Raw genomic sequence first — 8130 nt, 5'->3', positions numbered from 1 at the left:
TGAGTTTCATTTTAGATTCCCTCCTTGATGAAGGGACATTGTCCCATATTGGAAGAGGAAGAGGTTTTTTATGGGTATATAAGCAATTGCTCTTCTTCTAGCTCTTAAAGAGTTGACAAAAAGGCAAGCATCGCGCCGTCGTCGCTTGGCTCAGCTTCGACTTCGGCTTCGGTCATTTGATTGATTAATTTTTTGGACCAAATTTATTTGTTAATAGTAAATATTAACATAAATGTTATTAAATATTCGTTTTAATAACAGAATATTAATATTAAATCCAATAATATTAATAATAAATCCAACCGTTTTCTGTTTTTGTAACAGAAAATTAACCACCCTCTTCAATTCTCCTAGTTTATTGTTGAGTAAATAGCCATTTATGTTATGCAATTTATGCTATGGCCGTTTTGCACAAACAGCCATTCTGAAGAGTTGCACCTCTTCAGATTTCACCCTAACATTGGCTATAAATACAAGTCCATTCTCTCAGAATTTTCATACGATTTTTTGAGTTCCTCCTCGTCCTTCTGCATTGTTTTAACTTCAAAGAAAACAACAGTAAGTGTGATTTGCTATCGAACTTTGTGTTCGCTGAAACACTTGGGTTTGAAGTACCACTACACCAGTGTGTAATTCGTTCTATTCTGGGAGGAAATAATCCATAACCTTTGGTACTAGGAGGGGATTAAATTCCTTAAGGAAACACTGTGAATTCAGTTGGCTCGGATTAACTTTTGTTTCATTTATGTTTCTGTTTATGTTATTTTATTTTCTACAGAATTAGTTTACAAATACAGTTTAATAACACCAAGTTCCCATCATCAGCACGAGCACGACTGAAAAGGCCAAGGGTAGATAACCACCCAGCTGAACAATTTGTCAGCTGAGCGGATAGTTATGTAGATTCAATGGAAAGGTACACCACGTAGAATAGTGTAATCCACCAAATGCCGATTTTCTATATAACAAGCATTATTAATGTAACCATATGTGTGGTTATGATCTCAGCAATAACCATAGCTATACCATAAGCATGTCCCAAATTTTCTGTGGTTTTGAAACTGAGAGTAACTAGAACACAAGTGATGTTTTATACTTCAATACCACACAAGAGGAGGGGTGATTTGTGTGGTGACCAATTTTTCGCTTAAACTGATTATGGAAGGACCTGGTTCTTTGATGTGTTCCTTAAGGTACTATTGCAGAAATAGTAAATGCGGAAAGTAAAGAACACAAGTATTTTACGTGTAAAACACCGGCTCAAAAGGTGAAAAAACCACGACCTACTATCCAGTAGGATTTTCCCAAACTCACCACTAAAATCACTAAGCCAAAAACTGCATTTACAAAAACTCTTTTGTAAACATAGGACTAACTCTAGTCCCATTGTAGCACACAACGTCTAACTGTTGCGACAACTTCAAGTTAACTCTAACTTGAAGACTCTGAGTACCTATTACAATTGCCTCTAGATAAAGCTGAAAGGTACAATATAAAAACACCTACTACAATTGAACTAGAACAAAAGACAGACACTTGGAACTAGTTCTTCTATCTGGTTCATGTAGCTTCAGTTTTGCACACTAGAATCACACACGAACTGCTCGCAAAATTGCCTTGCTATTTTGCTCTCAATTCATGTTTAACTTCTGCTTATGTGCGTTGCCTATAAAAGAATACAACACTGATATTTATAGAGTTAGTAAATAGAGATTGACGAGAATTCTGATGCTACTCTTTCTTGGTGGAAGAGTTCTAGTTGATCTCAACCTCTAACTCCTTCCCTTTCTTAAACCGTGTTCTCTTTGAGTAAGGAGTCCTTCTCCTTATCAATTATGCAACCTTTTCGATTAGGATCGGGAGATATCAAATATGTACAGTTAGGTTTATCTCCTTCACGTGCATCCTACATGCTCAAGTCTATCCACATCTGTGCTCAACTGGGATGGACCTGGTTCATGTCTGAGTTCCTTTGTCAGTCTTCAAAACTAACCTTTACTTGGGCTAACAAATTCCCCCTTTTTGATAATGACAAACTCTGTGCTTTTCATACACTTAGGCCCTGCTAGAACTCAGCTCAACATCAATGCAATGTTAGAAACATTTTTCACTTATCATAAAGGACCAGGTTCATTAGGTTATAAACATCACTGTTCAGAATATAAAGCACAATATCACAACCCGGATTTCCCACCCTCGGGAGTCGTGATGGTGCCTACTAGTGAAAGCTAGGCAAGCCAATCAACTGAATTATTTGCCTTGTTTCCATTTTTAAATTCGTTAACAGTTATAATCCAGCAGTTAATAATCAATAAAATTTAACAAGCGGAAGACTTAATTTCAAGTTTTAATAACACTGCTAATACCATTCCATAACCAATCTACCCAAGACTGGTGTCACAACTTCGCAGGCTGTCTAAGATTACTACAAATAAAGGTTTCAAAGAAATAATACAACACTGTCTCTGGAAATACAAGAAAGAAACATGAATAATAGCTAGAAGGAGACGCCAACGCCTACGGACGCCTGCAGGACTACCTCGGGTTGCCTGATGGACCAGAAGCAGCAACCTCACTACGGTGAAAAATCTACAGCACTGGGATCTGCACAAAAGAGTGCAGAGTGTAGTATCAGCACAACCGACCCATGCGCTGGTAAGTGCCTGGCCTAACCCCAGCGAAGTAGTGACGAGGCTAGGACCAGACTACCAATTAAACCTGTGCAGTTAAATCATATACAGCAGAAATAAAGGCAGATATTTACAGTTAAAGAGGGGAGGGGGAAAACATGCTGCGGGGAGTATCAGATAACAACATAATACCAAAGAGGAATGTAGAGAAATATAAATTCAATTGCTAACAAGAATAAGAGAAACAAACACAGTATTCACTTTCATCTCTTTCTTGTTGCAGGCGTGCAACCCGATCCCTTTTCGAATATCTTGTTGCAGGCGTGTAACCCGATCCCATTTCATATATCTTATTGCAGGCGTGCAACCCGATCCCATTTCATATATCTCGTTGCAGGCGTGCAACCCGATCCCATTTCATATATTACCGTTGCAGGCGTGCAACCCACTCCCATTTTATATATCACCGTTGCAGGCGTGCAACCTGCTCCCATTTCACATATTACCGTTGCAGGCGTGCAACCCGCTCCCATTTCTTTTATCAACACCAATCAAAAGAATCCCGGCAAGGGAACAATGATATTAAAACAAACATCCCGGCAAGGGAAAAATAATGATAATAACATCCCGGCAAGGGAACAATAATATTATCCTCATATGAAGCGCAATAAACCACAACGGAGGCATAATAAATACAATACAAGACTCACGGGCATGCTTGACACCGACGTATAGATACTCGTCACCATGCCTATACGTCGTACTCCACAATTAACACGTAACAAATAAGACTCGACTCCTAATCCCTCAAGCTAAGGTTAGACCAAACACTTACCTCGATGCCACGAACACAATTTACGTCTCAACTATCGCTTTACCCCTTGATTTCACCACCAATTCGCTCGTATCTAGTCACAAGTTACTTAATTACATCAATAAACGCTAAATGAATCAATTCCAATGCATGAAAATAAATTTTCCAAAGTTTTACCCAAAAATTCAAAAATCACCCCCGGGCCCACTGTCGCGCCCCCTTTTTCCCTCTTTGCATCGGAAAATCGGGTTTATGACATTTTGGGCATAGGAAAACTCATTCCTTTTGGGAAGTGGGTTTGCATTTGAAGAGTCGCCACCTAATGATTTAGGGTGCATTAGGACACCTGTAAGGTTCAACTACAACTACATTTTGATAACCAGAGATAGGGTAAGGGCTTGAAATTATCCCAAGGGGAAGGTGTTAGGCGCCCCTCAGGATCCACTAGTGTGGTTCCCGGCCAGACAGTTCTTTGTGAATTGGTGCAATTAGCAAGTAAACAGATAAGGCTCAAATAAGAGGGAATTTTGAATACATAAAAAAAACGAAGTTTTGAAAGAGTTATAACTAAACATGCCGACGAATACAAGAAGGGTCCTAGGTTTACTTGTAATATGGATCACATCAATGCAATACCCGGTAATCACTCCTCTAAAGAGGGGCTACACGTGGTATTAGTGCACCGGTCGTCATATCCATATCTACCCTTCTCACCCAGTTAAGGTATTAAAGCGCGGATTGGTCTCGACCTCTATTGCATGCTATTACCCGTCCCATTCCTTTCAGTCCCGGAGGAATTTAGGACTACTATTCCTATAAGAGAGAGGACTTCAGGTTGACTCTTAGGTTTAAAGGTAAAAGGCTAAGGCGACATACAAAAACACGTAGGACTGCATTTAAAGGGGAAACATTTAAACAACAAAGAGGCTCAGATATACCTCCTCAAATAGAACAAATAAATAGCATGACTTAAAACATATTTAAGGTTAGAATTTAAAATACTAAGACAGGGGAGTTTTAGTTTTTGAAGCAAAACAATTTATTATATAACTCAAATAAGAAGTCTGAATCAGGCCTGCCTGCTGGTTGTAGCAATTACTGATTAACAATGGTGGGTTCAGTCTTTATTGTTATTACCTAAGGCTTGCCTAAGTATTTGGGTGAGATCCTATAAACATGATATCTATTACCGATTTGAAAATGGCAAAGCAGTAATAGTTCTAAAATAAACAATTTGAGATCCTATAGACATGCTTTATAAACCGTATTAAGAAGAGAGAGTTGTTAAAAAAATAAATTAGTTCAGAACAATATGAGTCGAACTGATTTTAAACTAGACTGGTTTCAGATCCTATAGACATGATCTCTACTATTGTTGGTTTTTAATTCCTATAGACATGATATCTAGTCGAACGTTAAATGAAGCAGGCAGGATTTACTTAAGATTCCTATATGCATGATTTCTAAAAAAAATACTGACTTTAACCTTATGAGCATGATGTCTGATTGTAACCCTTTAGATCCTAGGAGAATGGTGTCTAAGTGTGATAATAAACATGCAAAATTTGGGACAAATTCTATAGGCATGTTATTCAAATGCTTGCTAAAAATCCTAAGGCAGATTATCTAAATGCTGAATTATATAGAAAACAGGTCCTATAGGCATGTTCTCTACCCTTCTAATAGTTAAACATGCATAATTACCCAGCCCTTTTCACTAACCAACCCCAATGTTTATTACAAATTATTACAGACCAAGTACTGAATTACATCAGAAAAGTGTGAAAATAAGAAGTTACAACCCTAGGAAGCCTGATTCTGACTTCCTCTCTGAGTTATGGAACAAATCACCTCAAATGCCACTTATTCAAAGCCTTTCTCGGACCTGGGTGGGTCAGAGTTTCCTAAGGGTCTCAAGGGACCCCGGGCAGTGCTTACACCCAAGTTTGCATAACCAGCTAGAGATGAGTGCAGTGTGATAGGGCCAGCCCTTATGTGTCCAAGTTCAGAGGGAGCTCATGGGTCCCAAGGCAAGGCTCACACAAGAGAGGCAGAACGTAAGTCTAAGAGTATAGTGGAAGTCCAAAAATAGGGATTTGTTTAAAACTGGGTTGAGAATAGTAAAGGGGAAAGGTAATTGGAAAACAGTAGTAGTAAAGCTAACACTACACAAAATCAGCATTTTTTTCACAAGGGGTCAGGGGTTAGGGAATACATTGCAGGGAGCACATGTCCCTAGGAAAGGGTCAGGCTTGGTCATGCACAGCAATAGATGGTGCTAGCATGCTCATATACCAGCCAGAGAACACAACACATAGAGGGGATGTGAAGCATACGACCTTAAGGAGGGTCAGGGTTGGGATCATGTATAGCAATGTCTAATGCTGACATGCCCTCAAACCAAACAGAGAATATAAACACATAGGGGATATGGGGGTTTGGGATTCATAAGTCATAATAAGTGACTGACAGAGTTCATACATGAGAAAACATCAATTCCGAAGAGAAAGGGGCAAATTACAGTATGCTCAGTAATAGAACTTGATTAAACACAAGCAGAAAATTGGCAAGAGTGAAGGAAATAGTAGAGGAAACATGTTGTGTTTGATGCTTGAAAATTAATTAGAACATACCAGTAAAGAAGCAAATGCATAAAGAAAGGTAAGAAAATTTCCACTGCCTAGCCTTTGCCTTCAGCCGGCTAGACAAGGCACCAACACAAGTAGTAACAGAGAAAAAGAGAGAGAGTTTTGAGTGAAGTGTGTGTTCTGAACTCAAGTGTTTCGTTCCTTGTTGTTCGTTCTCCTTGAAAGAAGAGGGGTGCAGGGTATATATAGCTTTTTAAAAACGAGTGAAGGAAAGGTAATAAGTAAGTTTTGGTACAAATATGGAAACAATCAACAGTCAGAATCAATTATACAAGTGATTCCCTTTAATTAAGGAATCACTTGTCTCACGGGTATTAACAGATTCAAATAAGGAAAGAGATCTGACTGATTATCACCATAAAAGAAGTAGTACAAGCATTAAGTAAGTAATCAAGTCTAGGTACAGAAATATACTTATTTTGGAAAAGATTCAGTAAGGCAAAGTATCATAGTAAAGGGGAAAGAATCAATCAATTTGAACGGGCGAGTGAAATCAGGGTTCATAAAAGGGAAACTTTAGAAATCAGTCACAAGATGAAGATCAATCAAGGAAGAAACTTCAGCATATAAATAAAGTGAACGAGGTCATCAGACATGCGAGGCCAAACTTATTGACAAAATCACAAACAGGCAGTAGTGGCAGAAATAAACTAGGGTTCAGTAGTAAAGCAAACATTCGAAACATAGTAATCAAGTAGGTCGAGTCACATTGAATTAACAGGGAAGAAAACAGAGCATCAGAAACATGCAAAGGTTTTACAATAGCAGGTGAGGAAACCCTTTTTAAAAAGTTAGGGTTTCAACACTAATCGAGTTGAAAGATAGTAAAAAAAAAAATCAGATGAGTCACATAGAGAAAAGAGAGAGTCTAAAACAAAAGCTTTCAGTCGAGTCAAGTACTCAAACAAACAATTTCAGGCCCAAAGACCTAGGGTTTCAACAACAATCGATTTTAAAAGGTGACAAACAAATAAATCAAACAAGTGCTAGCAAATAGTTTCAAAATTCGAATGAACCCCAAAAGAAATTAGGGTTTTCAACATGCTAACTCAGATAGGAGAACAACATGAGCAAGACATAGAAAAATCACAGACACGTTAAAATCAGAGAAGAGATTTTGAAAAGAAAAACTTGAAGGAAAACCCTAATCGGAAAGTGAAGAGTCATTTTGAAAGAAAGGTCAAAGAAACTTCGAGAAGCACTTAAAAAGTTCATGGCAAGCATAGATCTAAGGTGCATCTGAAAGCAATCGAAAAAGTCTTAGAGAATAGGGTTTCAGAAAACCCAAAAGCAATGAGAAAGGCCTTGAAAGTTACCGATCTAACAAGGAGAGTCAAGGATCTGACTCGAATGGCCATGGTTGGCCGGAGAAAGGTCAGGGATGACCGGAGAAAGGTCATCGAGCAAGGATCGGACCGAATCCCTTCGAGGTCTGGTCATGAAACCATTGAACCAAACACATAGGAGCCATAGAAGGCTGGTACATGCCTCAAATGACCACGGAAGGCCATATATTAGGTAGGTATTAGGGGGATTAGGGTGGCGGCGGCTAGGGTTTAGGTGGTGTTGCAGAGAGGGTTTGAGAGGAAGGGGGTTCAAGGGCAGCGGTAGGTAAGAAATGATAGGGTTTTGGGGTCGTTTGGAATTAATTAAGGAAAGGGCGAGTATTGGTCGTTGATCTGAATGATCAACGGCCTAGATTAAAATGGGTAAGTGGGGCGGTTTATGAAACTGGGTTTGGGCCTGGTCCGATGGGTTCAATTGGGTTGAGTATTGAGTTTAAATTGGGGTAGAATTTAGGCTATAATTGAAACGTAACTGGGCTATCATTTAAATAGCCAATTTTCCCCTATTAAAATTATAAAAAATAGTAAATTGAGTTTTGGAAATAAATTAAAAGTACTAGAATGATTTATGACATATAATTAACCATTTAAAAATACTGGACTTAGTTTTCATGAACATAAACGCAATTAAATCCTAAAAGAGGCTAATATTGCAATTATACAATTTAGCCCTAAAAAATACTAAATAATTT

Source organism: Nicotiana attenuata, unplaced genomic scaffold (genome assembly GCF_001879085.1).
Source record: "Nicotiana attenuata strain UT unplaced genomic scaffold, NIATTr2, whole genome shotgun sequence".
Lineage (NCBI taxonomy): Eukaryota > Viridiplantae > Streptophyta > Magnoliopsida > Solanales > Solanaceae > Nicotiana > Nicotiana attenuata.
This window is presented reverse-complemented; position numbering follows the sequence as displayed.